Source organism: Myotis lucifugus, unplaced genomic scaffold (genome assembly GCF_000147115.1).
Source record: "Myotis lucifugus unplaced genomic scaffold, Myoluc2.0 scaffold_435, whole genome shotgun sequence".
NCBI classification, from domain to species: domain Eukaryota; kingdom Metazoa; phylum Chordata; class Mammalia; order Chiroptera; family Vespertilionidae; genus Myotis; species Myotis lucifugus.
In genome coordinates, this window is record NW_005871483.1 from 372,471 (window position 1) to 386,958 (window position 14,488).

At 45.2% G+C, this 14,488-nt stretch overlaps 1 long non-coding RNA gene and 1 pseudogene across 1 annotated transcript; one reads left to right on the forward strand and one right to left on the reverse strand.

Annotated features, from left to right (window-relative positions):
• Positions 1-822: 822 nt before the first annotated feature.
• On the forward strand, positions 823-1,835 carry LOC111823261. The gene is made up of 2 exons (XR_002826287.1): positions 823-1,445; positions 1,564-1,835. It is a non-coding gene; the product is annotated as an uncharacterized LOC111823261 (long non-coding RNA).
• Positions 1,836-13,497: 11,662 nt separating this feature from the next.
• LOC102427487 lies at positions 13,498-14,236 on the reverse strand (annotated as a pseudogene).
• Between the last annotated feature and the right edge of the window lie 252 nt (positions 14,237-14,488).

Here is a 14,488-nt window from a genome sequence, read left to right on the forward strand (position 1 = left end):
GTCGACTCCAAGTCTCGCCTAGTAAAAACCCAGTTCTCCTCGGTCCTCTCATGTATGAGCTAATATTCCAGAGTGCAAACGCAGGAGCTATCATTGCTACCCCATTTTATTTAATACACTATATTGAGCGTCTACTGTGTCCCCATACTTTGGCAGAACTAAGGTAGGAGATGTAAAAAAAAAAAAAAAAAAAGACACTATCTTCCTCAATTATCCTGATGAGGCAAAATGACACTGATCATGTGAAAGTGACATCTGGTACAGGGCATATGAAATACGGTTTGACCTACTTAACACATCATGGCATTAGAACTGGAAGGAGTTTTAGAGATTATTTTCATTTCAATCCCCTTCACTTTACAGACGAGGGAATAGATCCAGAACACCAGAAAGAGGGCTAAATCCAGATTTCCCCATCCCCATGCAATTTATGCTACATCCTAAAATGTGATGAATACTCTGACTAACCAACAAACTGGATTGTGGGAGAACCTGAACCATTAGTAATACTATCTGATATGGGGCATCTGCTGGAAGGAAGCCTAGAAAGCACCTATTCCAGATCTTTCCTTTTACAGAGAAGATTCGAGACCGACTCTGCCTCCGCAAGATGAGGAAAGAGGCCCCTCACCTTGGCAGACAATCCCTAATGCGGATAACAGCCACCTCCTGGCTCTATCTTCCTGCACCTGAGTTAACCTCCTATTACAGCACCTGAGTCAATACACTTGAATCTTATGTTTGTGTGTCTGTCTTCCCCGGTGGTCTGTGGTCTGTTCCTGGCACCTAGCCAGGGCCTAGCACTAAATAAATGAAAAAAAAAAAAAAAAGTCTTAAATGATAATCACCTTGCCCCTCCAAGAAAAAGAGACAAAGTACAATGATTGGAGAACGCTCGAGACAAGCATGGATTCACCGGGAGAAAATGTGGCTGAAGAGCCAGAAATAGTCCCTATAGAAGTCCCTCCACGCCCACCCGGACACACCCCTGCCATTCATTCTGCAATCGCGTACTAGAGCGTCAGTTCCGAGACCAGAGACAAACAAGGCACAGCTCCTGTAGTCGCGGCCTGATGGGAAAGGCAGCCAAGAGCCACCGACAAAGGCGAGTCCACGTGGCGTGGGCCGTGCGCTGACAGGTTTGCACCTGCCACCGGCGCGGCCCCACCCTTCTTCCCAGTCCGATCCCCTCGCCACCTCTCAGATCTCATAGGACCCCTGCACCTCCCCGCTCCCCCGCCCCATTGCTCTCCCTTCCTCTCAGGACCCTGAACCCTTCTCACCCTTCCAGCTCTAGCAGCTCCTACTCCGCCTCCGGTCCTCCGCACCGGAAACGTGCCCCGGCCGCACGTGGTTGCCGGCACGCGCACGCGCGGAACCCTTCTGCTCAAATCTGCTACCGGGGAGCCCATTTTATGGAACACCACTTGCCCGCGGTTCTTCCGGTGAGTTGGTTGTCATTCTAGGGAGAACTTTCCGATCTTTAACTTCCGGCACTGCTTTTTCATGCTCTTCCGGCAGACCGCCGCCATCTTTTTTTTTTTTCTTTCTTTCTTTTTTAAGATTCTATGACTCGCTTCCTGCTTTCTGGAGCGAATTGGCTTCCCGCGAGGTGGCGCTCATACTTTGCGTGAAGTCGACGCGCGCCTGACTCGGAGGTAGACACGCTTTCTTGCTTTAGTTTACTCAACTTTTCCGGTCTGTCAAACAACTTCTTTATTGAGTACCTACTGTGTGCCGGGCACTGTTCTAGAGCCTGCGGGGGATAGCAGTAACTCTCCTGGTACTGCTGGTGGCGTTGGGAATGGAGGCAAACAATAAAGAAATGGATATGGCATTATGTAAATTCTTTTTAAAAAAGCAAACAACGGAGGGGACGGTGGGCGACTGAAGGATTTAACTACACATTTTAAAAGGTTGGTTGAGGAAATCTCTCTCTGAGGAGAAGAGATGTGCATAGATGAGGGGGCAAGTTGGGTGGTTATCTGAGAGATGCGTTTTGTTTGTTTTGGATTGATTTTAGGGAGGAAGGGAGAGGGAGACAGAAACATTAACGATGCGAGTGAGTCGCTGACCGGCTGCCGCCTGCACGCCCCGCACTGGGGACCGAGCCCGCAACCCCGGATCGAACCCGGGACCCTTTGGGCCACAGGCCGAGGCTCTATCCACTGAGCCAGACCGGCTAAGGCAGTTTGCTGCTTTCAGTACTGCTGATTGATAGACTACAAGACCTGGTCCTAGAGCCAGGTTCTTTTTTTCCCTTTTTTTTAAGAATAGTTTATTGATTTTTAGAGAGAGAGGTTAGCGTGGACCCCGGGATGGAGCCAGAAGCCTTTTGGAACACAGGCCGCGCCCAACCCCCTGGGCCTCACCCACCTGCGGAGCCAGGTTCTTTTTATTTTTTATTATTATTTTTTTTTATATTGTTCCAGGTTCTTTTAAATGCTGATCCGGGTGAGGGAGGGCTTGCCCAGGCAGGTGCAGGAGAAGGGGGGTGATCTGTAGATACGGGAAGGTCTCCTCTCTTCCTGGAAGCCATCCTAATTAGACGACTCCACCCTAACCTTCCTTTCCCAGCCCAGCCCGCCAGGCTGCCCCTGGTAAATGTTTCTGCAAACTAAATCAGACAACATTAAGAATTTAGAGCTAAAAGTCACCTTCTTAAACACTTTTTATTGATTGATTTGAGAGAGAGAGAGAAACATCAATTTGTTCCTCTTAGTTATGCATTCACTGGTTGACCCCTGTTTGCGCCCTGACCTGGGATCGAATCCACAACCCTGGCTTATAGGAACGACAGTCTAACCAACTGAACTGCTCAGCCAGGGCTACAACTAAAAGTAATCTTAATGGGCATATGGACCAGGCCCCTCTCCAGAAATCCTAGGAAGGGGTTTCCACCTCTGCTTGGAAGCTCCTCAAACATCAGATCACTGGCCTTCCACCATCCTTTGCTAAAAAACAATTAAGCAAACTGCTAGTCAAATGTATTCATCTTCAAAAATAATAATGAGTACTGGCCCTAACCGGTTTGGCTCAGTGGATAGAGCGTCGGCCTGCGGACTGAAGTGTCCCGGGTTCGATTCCAGTCAAGGGCTTGTACCTTGGTTTCGGGCACGTCCCCAGTAGGGGGTGTGCAAGAGGCAGCTGATCGATGTTTCTAACTCTCTATCCCTCTCCCTTCCTCTCTGTAAAAAATCAATAAAATATATTTAAAAAAATAATGAGTACTGTTTAAATTCTTTTTTTTTTTTTTGAGAGAGAGAGAGAGGAAGGGAAAGAGAAAGGAACGTGGATTTGTTGTTCCGCTTATTTATGCATTCATTGGTTGCTTCTTGTATGTGCCCGGCTGGGGATCAAACTTCCATGCTTGGCGTATTGGGACGATGCTGTAACCGAGCTACCCAGCCAAGGCCAATAATGAGAAATGTTTAGTGAACCGCTCTAAGATATCAACTATTTAAAGAGAGGAAGAGTGGTCACTGGGCTGTGTGGATAGAGTATGAAGAAGATTTTACTTAGTATAGAGGAGTAGGATTTCAACATACAAAAATAAGATGGTAAATAGATAAGTCTGTAGGTATCACGAGACCAGAAAAATAGCCAAGAGCAAAAAATGGAAAGCAAGCAGGGAAAGTTAGGGAATGTCTGAGAAACTGATTAGACGCTCTTACAAGAGTACTGCTAACCCGTGAGGGATGAACCACCAGATTAGTGACAAACTTCCAATGCTAGTCTAAAAAGTTGAGACCCTGGGCTGTAGTTAATGGCAAGTCACCCGAGTTTGGGGGATAGGACAGTGACATGAGAAACATCTCAAAATTCTAGAACTCAAAAAAACTGTTGAAATTATTTACCGACTGCTTCCTCGCTGGGCGCTGGGCGCTGGGCACTGGCCCTGTCTACTCAGGGTCTAAGACAGCGGTTCTCAACCTGTGGGTCGCGACCCCTTTGGGGGTCGAACGACCCTTTCACAGGGGTTGCCTAAGACCATCGGAAAACACATATATAACTACATGTTGTTTTTGTGATTAATCATTATGCTTTAATTATGTTCAATTTGTAACAATGAAATTGGGGGTCACCACAACATGAGGAACTGTATTAAAGGGTCATGGCATTAGGAAGGTTGAGAACCACTGGTCTAGGACCTTTCTGTATGAGGTGACCGCCAGGTCCTTGACTCACCCAGGAAAGATTTAAGGAAGAATTGGAGTAAGAATAAAGCAGGTTTTATTCAGGTAGAGAAAAACAAAGAGGGCAGGGCTCAGCGCCAGCGCCCCTGTGAAAGAAGCTGAAAGTACAAAAGTACGTGTCCCAGTGAACTAGGGCCAACACCAGGGAAAGGTGTGGGCGTGGTCAGTTAGTCCTTGGGATTTTATGCATTTCCAAGGGTAAGGGGGGCTGTCTCCTCGCTTTGTGGCACCAAATTCTGACCCCACCTTCTGATTGGGAGGGGGCCTGGTTGTGACTTTCCTTCCATTAACTGTTTTATCTTTGATCCTGCTGGGAGGTGGGGGCTCTGGTGGCAGGCTGTCAGCTCCTACTTCCTCATTCCACTTGTCGGGATTTTCCCCTAACTTCTTTCTCTCCTGCCTCAAAGCCATTTAATTCCCTCACTTTACAGAGATACAAACAGACCAAAAGATACGACCCAGTTTATTCAAGGTAATACTGGTATGGAGAGCTTTGTTTTAGACAGTAGAAAATCAAGTTATATTCCAGAGGGCAGATAGATTGCACAAGGAGAGGCTGGAAGCAGACACCCATTAGGAGGATGTTGACATCATCAATAATCAAGGTATGAAGATAACAGCTCTTCTGGATTAAAGTGGTCAAAGGAGTGTTTATAATAGAACTAGAGGCCCGGTGCATGCATTTGTGCAGGGGGAGGGGACCCTCAGCCTGGCCTGCGCCCTCTCGCAATCGGGGACCCCTCGGGGGATGTAGCAGTGTGCGAAGTGGCAGGTGGCCAGGGAGGAGCCTGAGCCAGGTTGGGCGCCACCCAGCTCAGCTCTCAGGGGCTCTCGCTGCTCTCGCCTGTCTTTCTGCACTCTCATTGCTCTCTCACCATTCTCGCTGCTCCTTAGCGTTGCCGGGGAGGCGGAGAGGTTCCTGCCACCGCTCCTGCACTCTCCAGCGGTGAGCCCAGCTTCTGGCTGAGCAGTGCTCCCGCTGTGAGAGCGCAGTGACCACCAGGGGGCAGCTCCTGCATTGAGCATCTGCCCCCTGGTGGTTAGTGCATGTCATAGCGCCCGGTCGTTCCAGTTGTTCTGTCGTAATGGTCGCTTAGCCTTTTATATATATAGATTACTAGGATGAATGACAAGATTTGGGAGTTGATTAGATATAATGAACAAGGGATAGAGTAGACCTATATCATAGCAATAGTTAGAGTATGGCTCTGTTTTCAAAGGATGGGGGTTGATTCCGGGCTCAGTTACATAGTAATTATGTAACCTTGAACAAGTTACTCAGCCATCACTAAGCCCGAGTTTCTGTATTTGCTAAATGGGAGTAATATTGTCACCATGATTGTTGTGGATTGGCCAGCTGGCTCAGTGGTTGAGCGTTGACCTATGAACGAGGAGGTCATGGTTCTATTCCCAGTCAGGGCAACATGCCCAGGTTTTGGGCTCGATCCCCATCACGGCACATGCGGAGGCAGCCAATCAATGATTATCATCATTTTCCGGGGTGTTATCCTGCATCTATTAGGATTCAGGAATCTGGAGAAGGGGCTGCGAGTAAATCAAATAAACTAGACATGAAATTTGGAAGGCATTAGTTGGGGGGAGCCAGATGGAGCTCAGTTTTAGTAACTTAGTTCCCCGAATCTCTGGACCCCTAGCTTTTTAGTAACACATTTTGCCCTATAGCAAAGCAGATATATATATCAAAGGTAAGGTTTGGTCAGGTTTGGGGAATTGCCTTCGGCTGTTCCAGCAACAGGTAATAACATGCAGATTTTCAGCCCTGCAGAAGCCTCAAGGTTCATCAACCTTTTGATGAACTTATTGCATAATTATGACATGCTGGAATTCGCCTCCAGCAATCATTGATGTTTCTATATCTCTCTTCCCCTCTAAAATTAATAAAAATATATTTTTAAAAAATTATTGTGGAGATTATATAAAGTAATCCAATAAAAATTGTTTTAATTTTTTTTAAATATGTTTTTATTGATTTCAGAAAGGAAGGGAGAGGGAGAGAAATAGAAACATCAATGATGAGAGAGAATCACTGATCGGCTGCCTGTGCACGCCCCCTACTGGGGATTGAGCCCACAACCCAGGCATGTGCCCTTAACTGGAATTGAACCCAGGGCCCTTCAGTCCGCAGGCTGATGCTCTATCCACTGAGCCAAACCAGCTAGGGCTGTTTTAATTTCTTACTTATTGATTTGAGAGAGAGAGGAAGGATAAGAGAAACATCAATTGTTGTTCCACTTATGTATGCATTCATTGGTTGCTTCTTGTATGTGCCCTGACTAAGGATCCAACCACAGTCTGGGCATGTCAGGATGATGCTCTAACCAACTGAGCTACCAAGCCAGGGAATCCAATAAAAATTTAACAGTGTCTGGCACACAGTAAACAATAAGTGTCAGCTCTTTGGGTGTTTTTTTTTAGATTTTGGTAACCAAATTTTATACCTAATAAACTGTAACAATAACGATATTAACAGAAATAAGGAGACCAGAGGGTGTCGGCCAGAAGAAGATGAATTTGGTGTCATGTTGAATCTGATGGTGGGTGATACAAGAGAGAAAATGTATAGTAATCAATTGAAAATACTTATTTTGGGGTCAGATGATACGCTAGGCCTATGTACAGAGAAGTGGGAATTATCTGCATAAAGGTGATCTGTAGGTCATCTAAACAGTATTTTAAAAGGAGCAATAATTACCATTCATTTGTTACACATAAATTAATAATAATAGCTAAAGTTTATTGCAAGATTGGTTTGTGCCAGGCAAAAAGTACTTTACTTAGCCCTGGCCAGGAAGCTCAGTTGGTTAGAGCGTCATCCAATATACCAAGGTTGCGGGTTCGATCTCTGTTCAGGGTACATACAAGACGCCACCAATGAATGCATAACTAAGTAGAACAATAGATCAATTTTTCTCCCTTTCTCCCTTACTTTCTCTAAAATCAATTTTTTAAAATGTAAGTCCTTTACCTGTAATAACTTACTTAATCTGCACAACTACTTAATGAGGTAAATCCCACTATAATCCTCATTTTTAGTTGGGGAAACAGATTCATGCAGAGTGAGTGACTTGCCGAAGTTCAGACACCTGGAAGAGGTAGAAAGCCAATCCCTGCAATGCCAGAGCCTGAGCTCTAAACCCGTGTGCTGCTTGACTGTGTGAGTGCTTTATTCTTAGGGCTCACTTCCGTGAGGGAATCACCGTGAGTGCAAGGAAATTATAATGGGAGACCAGCAAGACAGCTAGCTCAAATACCCTGCAAAGACGAGAATTGATTCAGGTCATGACTGTCCTGTTATTAATTATTTAAGGAATCAGAGCAACTAATGCAATATGCCCACATGTGAGAAGCAGAAAGGCACCTTGGGATGCAGGGCAAAGAGAGAACATTCATAACAGTAATTGGGAATGAGCCCCCAGGGAATCGTCATGGCCCGTAATCAAGAATGAAGTATGAACCCTCCCACCTTTGACTCCAGAGTCAAACAACAAATCAAACAGCAGGATCTTTTGGTGAAGGAATTGCCTCTGTTTCACAAAAACTACACACAGTCATCAGTCTGCTTCTGGCTCTAGACTATGCCCGTGGAGACTGCCTGTTCAGTCTCCTGGGTAAGGCTCTCATCCCGAGGAGGGAAGGACGGGAGAGTGTTTTTGGAAACCTGCATTATTTGCTAATTGGGGAAGGAAGCCCTGAGACACTCACATAGTCTGGTGCAACAGCCATATCACCTGGGCACTATCCTAATTCCTACTTTATAGGTGGGAAAACCGAGACGCAGACAGATTAAGCAATTTAGCCAAGGCCTCAAAACTTGTAAGTGGCAGAGCCTGACTGTGAATCCATCGGGTTTGTGCTTAAGGGTTACATGCTTAACTACCATACTCTGCACCATAGACTATCATGTCCCCAGAAATCATAGATTTCCTTGGCCCAGTGAGACCTTAAGGGTCACAATCCAACCCAGATCATATCACTCATCTTTTTTCTTCCTTTTCAACTATGTTGCCTTCCTTTGACTCCCCTGCATTTTCTGGCCTAAGAACAATGACACTAATACCACTTACCTTTTCTCCTTAAACTCCTCAGTCCCATTTATTTTTACATTCTCTTACAAGCCTCCTCTTGTTTCCACTTTCTAAGCTTAAATATAATAAAGCCTTTAGCAAAAACATGGGCTCTTTGCCTGTAACCGAATCTCCACTTGCCTTGACCCTGGTCTAGTCTTTCAGACTAGAACTCTCAGGGGGGAAGGATTATGTGACTGAAGAGGCACAGAGCAGTGATTTAGCATTAATCTCCCTCTTGCTTTCATGTGGTCTGACTCTCCAGACCCAGGACCGCTACTGGGTCTTTGACATGGGCCTGGTATCTTTTGTCTTTACTGATGATGATTATGATACTAGACTGGTTCAGCAAGTTTCTCCTTCCTCCTTTCAGCCTCTCCAAATTGGGGCTGAATGTGTGCCCTGACTGGGAATCAGGCGACCTCCTGGTGCATGGGAGGAGGCTCACCCAACTGAGTCACACTGGCCTGGGCAAATCCCCTTACCCCCTTTTTTAATCCTCACCCTAGAATATGTTTAAGGAAATGAAGGGGAGAGAGGGAAGGGAGAGGGATAGCTGGAGGGAAGGAGAGAGAGAGAAAGAGAGAAACAAGGATCGGTTGCCTCCAGTACCTGCGTCCACCAGGGATCAAACCCGCAACCTAGGTTTGTGCCCTGACCCGGAACTGAACCGCCACCTTTTGGTGTATGACACGCAAACCAACTGGGCCACCCTGCCAGGGCTAGAACCCCTTTTTTGTCTACATAAAAAACAGACATTGATTTCTCACAGTCTGGAAAAGTCCAAGGTCATGGTGATGACAGCTTTGGTGTCTGGTGAGAATCTCCTTCCTCATTCTTATAGTCTTCTCATTGGAATTTCCCAGGTATTTTTTTTTTTTTTTTTTTTTAGCAGCACACTAATCCCATTCATGAGAGCTCCACTCTAGTGACCTAATCATCTCTCCACAGCCCTGCTTCCTAATACCATCACCTGGGGAGTTAGGGTTTCTTTCTCTTTTTTTTTCTTCATTTAAAAATTTATTTTTTTATTTAATTTTATTCCATCACCATTTATCCTCCTTATACCCTCTACCATCTCCACCCACCTCCCTTCCCTCTAGTGTGGCTCAGTGGGTTGAAACTTTGTCCCTACACCAAAGGTTTTGGGTTTGATCCCTGGTCGGGGCTACACCAAAGGTTTTAGGTTTGATCCCTGGTCGGTGCATGTAGAAGAGGCTCTCTCTCTCTCTCTCTTTCTCTTTCTCCCCCCCCCCTTCCCCTCTCTAAAATCAATAAGCATATCCTTGAGTGAGTATTTTAAAAAATATTTCAACATATGAATGGGGGGGTGGTAGACAATCCATTGCACTGAATAAAAGCACACTTACCCAAAATATGCTACAGGGTCAGCACCTGTGGTTGGTTCCCCCCTGCCCTGATTCTGGGAGCCCAGTTCCTCCCAATGTATGGCTCTGGCATCTCGGCCTAAAGCCTGTGTGTGCCACCACAGGGCAGAGGGCTGGAGGGCCACAGAGCTCTGAAATGGTTGGTTTGACCTGTGGATGACACCTGTCTGTGCTCCCTCCAGCCCATTGACCAGAACTATTCAAATGGCCTTGTACCTCTAAGGGACCTAGGAAGTATGGAGGATCAGGTGGCATTCTGTGAGCACGAGTTTCTTTGCCTTCTTCTCATGAGTGTATTCTACCCTGTACTCTTTCTTCCTTTCCCAGTCTAGTCCCAGCTCATCCACTTTTTTCTTGGACTTTAACCTTCTACCTCTAATCCACAAATTATAGTTTAATCTGATTCGTGTTTGGAATGTTTAATCTCCTGCCAGATGACCCTGCCTCTGCCCTTTCACGGGCATGCCTCACGGTGGACTGTTTTCTTCCTCAGCCCCATGCTTCGTTTTGCATCTAGTCATTTTCCAAGAGTTGCCCAGTTGAGAGCGGTCTGGAAAGACCCCCTAAAACTGGAGTTATTAAGAGCAAGAAACAGTCTTTCACAGGAATGAGATGAAAAAAGGGGAAATACTGAAGGGAGAAAAGCAGGTTGAACTAATCCTCTGGAAGCCAGGTCCGGGGCCACTGCTGGTCCGCTCTCTCCCCAGGACAGTTTCATACAGGTCAGACGAGAAGACTCTCAGAAAGGGCCCAAGCCCTCTGGTAGAAGTGGGTCTTCCTCTGCCACAGTTTACTCTTGTTCTGGTCAGAATGAATGTTAGTGTCATGGTTTTGTTTTTATTAAACACACAACAAGAGCAGTATTGGAGGAAACTTAAAGTGAGAAAAATGAATACTATCAACCTAAAAATTACTGTTGTTTGTATATTTCTTTCCAGTTGTAGAAAAAAATATTTTCCTCTACCCGTCTTCGGTTCTGTAGCTGGGACCCAATAAATTAGACTAGCCAATAATAGATTCACAAAAGAAAAACAAATGGAAGTTTATTACATGCATGGCACATATACACATGGAAGCACCAGTGATGAGCCACCCAAAGGAGTGGCTTCAGAATTTGGTCTAAAAAAAGGAAAAGGGGTTTGAGGTTTCTGGGTAGGAGAAGCAAGTTATGGGAATGTGACTAGGAAAAATATGGTCAACATGTGTTATTTAGTAAGTTGTGTTATGCAAATATGAATGGGTGCCCCCTCCATTCATAAGAGTTGTCAAGAGTCTTCCTCTTCCTGGTTAGGGGAAAGGGAGACACCTTTAACAAATAGAAATTTCCTTTACAAAAAGAAAACTTGCACCATTTTTAAATTGATTGATTGATTGATTTTATATTTATTTTATTTTTTAAAAATATATTTTATTGATTTTTTACAGAGAGGAAGGGAGAGGGATAGAGAGTTAGAAACATCCATGAGAGAGAAACATCGATCAGCTGCCTCCTGCACACCTCCTACTGGGGATGTGCCTGCAACCAAGGCACATGCCCTTGACCGGAATCGAACCTGGGACTCTTCAGTCTACAGGCCGACGCTCTAGCCGCCAAGCCAAACTGGTCAGGGCATATTTATTTTTATTTTATTTTATTATTTTAATTCTCCTCCTGAGGATATGTTTTATTGATATTTAGAAAGAGAGAAAGGGGGAGCGAGAGAAACATCGATCAGTTGCCTCCTGTATGCACCCGGACTGGGGATCCAACCCACAACCAAGGCATGTGCCCTGACCAAGAATCAAACCGGCGACCTTTCAGTGCATGGACGACTCTCAACCAACTGAGCCACACTGGCCAGGACTAAAAAAATACTTCTTATATTGAGAAAAAATATACCTTCATACCTTTGGTTATAATCCTCCCTTTAGTCCTCCCCCAATATGACATGCTAATTTGAAGACAGTTAACTAATCTTTTTTTTCTTCACTAATCTTCTCGAAGGCTGCTCTTTAATAGGGTAATCATGTCCAGTGACTTCAAGCGTTCTTCTCACGTCAAGGCTTCCAGTACCAACTGGGCCATTTCCCCCCTGAACTTACTGGTACATAGCTTCTGTAGTTTTCAAGGAACAAAATCATCCCTGCATAAACCTTGAGAAGAAAATTCAGACTCCTTACGGATATGGTAGATGTGATTTTGAAACTGACTTGTACTGCCCTGACTGGTTTGGCTCAATGGATAGAGCGTCAGCCTGCAGACTGAAGGGTCCCAGGTTCGATTCTGGTCAAGGGCATGTACCTTGGTTTTGGGCACATCCCCAGTAGGGGGTGTGCAGGAGGCAGCTGATCGATATTTCTCTCTCATCGATGTTTCTAACTCTCTGTCCCTCTCCCTTCTTCTCTGTAAAAAATCAATAAAATGTATTTTTTTAAAAAGAAAGAAACTGACTTGTAAGAAGAGATGCCCATAGGAAAGGAGTTGGGCGTGGCCCCTTGCTAATAATTCTACAACAATTAATAATCTTCCCTTACATTTATTAAACACGTATGTGCCAGGCACTTCCTAAGTGCTTTATGTGTATTCATTCTCTGAACCTTCAGAACAACCCTATGAAATGTGAACTCTTATTCTCAACCTCATTTTACAGATGAGGACACTGAGGCACAGAGAGTAACTTGCTGGAGACATCACAGCAAGTAAGGGGCGGAAGCACAATTCAGGCCCCAGCAGCTAACTACAGACCCCTTGTACTTTCTCACTGTTATTTATGGCTTCCTGCTTGGCCGAGATTTTGAATTTTAACATTTTTACCAAGCAGTCAAGAATACTTCCCTTTGAATCCTGATTTCTGGTCATCTGATAGTGGACAACAGAATGTTATTCCTCTGTATGCAACATTTACATTACATTAGAATGGGACATCAGCCCAGGATATGTCTTCTTCTTCCAGACCCATGGCCTTATGTCAGATGTGTCATTTGGCTTCTGACTTAATCATTTGAAAAAAGGGAGGTCGAATGGGACACTGAGGTGAGAGTTCACAGCTCTAGATACTTGTTCCAACACAGGCATAACTTGACACGTCACTGCGGAGGATTCCTCAGTTAGAAAATGTGGGAATTGGACTCGATTCCACACTGACTAAGGGGCCTCCTAATGCTGAAATCTCGTGGCCAGACAAGAAACTCCCCTGCCAGGGATTTCTAGCGCTGTGCAGAAGGAAAGAGCAAATACACATCTTGAAAGAGGCAGGCTCTCTGGTTCCCTTTCAGTCACACATATAAAACTGAAATGAACACACTAGTGCCTGTTCCCTGCTTCTGATGTGTGAGGCTGTTGATTGGCAATGGTTACTATGCTTAAGTTTTCAACTGGCTCTATTGCCCCTTCTAAAAATAAGCCACTAGTGTTCTGGCTGAGTCATTTTCATGCATGAATATGTGGAGGAAAGAAGTGGCAAAGGTCATAGAGGCTCTGTGGATTATTTACCTTCTGACCAGACACCACAACTTGCTCTCAACCAGCCCCTCTCTTTCTGTTTTATGTTACGTAAGCTGTATATCTTCAATAGAAAACAACTAAAAACAAAACAAAACATATTCAACAGTATGTTATTATGTTTTAATTTGTTTATATCCTTTTCTCTGCGGGTGGATTGCCCTTGTCCTTAGAACTGGGTTTTGTATTTTTCTGAGGAATAGAAGTTGAAATGGGGTTTTTTTTTTGGTCTGTTTCTTTGTTTGTTGTTGTTTTGATAGATTCTGCCTCAGGTTTATTTATACAAATAGCATAGGAGGACACCAGCCCAGGGGTCACACCAGTCATCACATCAGCAGACAGAGCCTCTACCGTAGAGCCTTTGTGGGGGCCTGGGCACCTTTGGGAGCCTGAGCCTGAGCCTGAGCCGCAGCCACAGCTACAGCCTGGGGCTTGGTTTGAGCCTTTGCCTTGAACTTTGGCTGGCAGAGCCCAAGATCCTTAGTGATGCGCACCAGCATGCTTCCCAAACGTGGGTGAGCTATGTAGGCAAGTTGACTGCTGCCCTTTGGGATCTCGGGCTTGACCTCCTTGGGTTTAACGAGGGCCTCGATAGCCATGGCACGTGTATCATGGCCTTGGTGTTGTTGGCCTGCATCTTCTTGGTGGTGTTTAGCCTTCTTGTTGTGCTTCTTGGCAAAGCGCATGTTCCTCAGGAACTTGGGGTCTACCCCCTTAAGAGATTCATATCTTAGTAATCAGGATTTTTGTTTGTTTGTTAATCCTCACCAGAGGACATTCCCCCCCATTGATTATTTTTAGAGAGAATGGAAGAGAGGGAAGGAGGGAGGGAGAAAGAGAAAGAGAAGCATTGATGTGAGACACATCGATTGGTTGCCTCCCACATGCCCCAACTGGGGGTCGAACCTGCAACCCAGGTACATACATGCCCATGACTAAGACTGGAACCCATGACCCTTCTGTGTGTAGGCCGATGCTCTATCCACTGAGACACACCAGCCAGGGCTGTGATTGGGGTTGCTTGAGGCCATTTCTGTGTCATTTTCAGGATAGGTTGTGCGTGGTGTGGTTCTTGGACTTGACCATATCTGCACTGAAGCTCCCATCCTAGATAGAATTGTAAAGTGATTCTGCCCAGTTTTCAGATGGTTTTTCTATTTAGTTTTTGGAGATTCTTTCCCACCTTCTGGGATCTCCATTCCCCTCTCCCATCTGCATGGTCAGTGCCCCATTCTGCTTTCTATTAAAAGCTTCTCAGTCTTTTTTTTCTCTCCATACATAGGATTTTATTTTGCACTGCTGCAATAACTTCATTATAGACCAAGGGAGAAAAAGAAA